This window comes from Pteropus vampyrus, unplaced genomic scaffold (assembly GCF_000151845.1).
Source record: "Pteropus vampyrus isolate Shadow unplaced genomic scaffold, Pvam_2.0 Scaffold338, whole genome shotgun sequence".
In the NCBI taxonomy this organism is placed as follows: domain Eukaryota; kingdom Metazoa; phylum Chordata; class Mammalia; order Chiroptera; family Pteropodidae; genus Pteropus; species Pteropus vampyrus.
In genome coordinates this window covers 717396-717764 of record NW_011889119.1, presented here as the reverse complement: position 1 = coordinate 717764, position 369 = coordinate 717396, and positions in this window count along the sequence as shown.

The window sequence follows — 369 nt, the reverse complement described above, 5'->3', positions numbered from 1 at the left end:
AGATGTCATTTTCTAACTATATGAGATAACGACAAACAAAAAATTTTCATTATGACATGCCCTTACATGTTATTTTCAAATGCACCCGAGATAGCAGCAAAAATAACTTTTAATGACATGCACAATAGTGTTATTCCACATATGCCCACCGGATAGCAGCATAGAGTGATATTCATGATAACCCACACAAGAGTGTAATTCCCAAAATGCCCACAATATGGTAACAGAAAATAAATTTTGGTGATGATATACACCTGGGTGTTATTTTCGAAATACCCACGAGATGGTAGCAGAGAACAATTTTTCATGACAGGCTCTCCTGTGTTATTCCCAAGATACACATGAAATGGCAGCAGAATAAAATTTCAT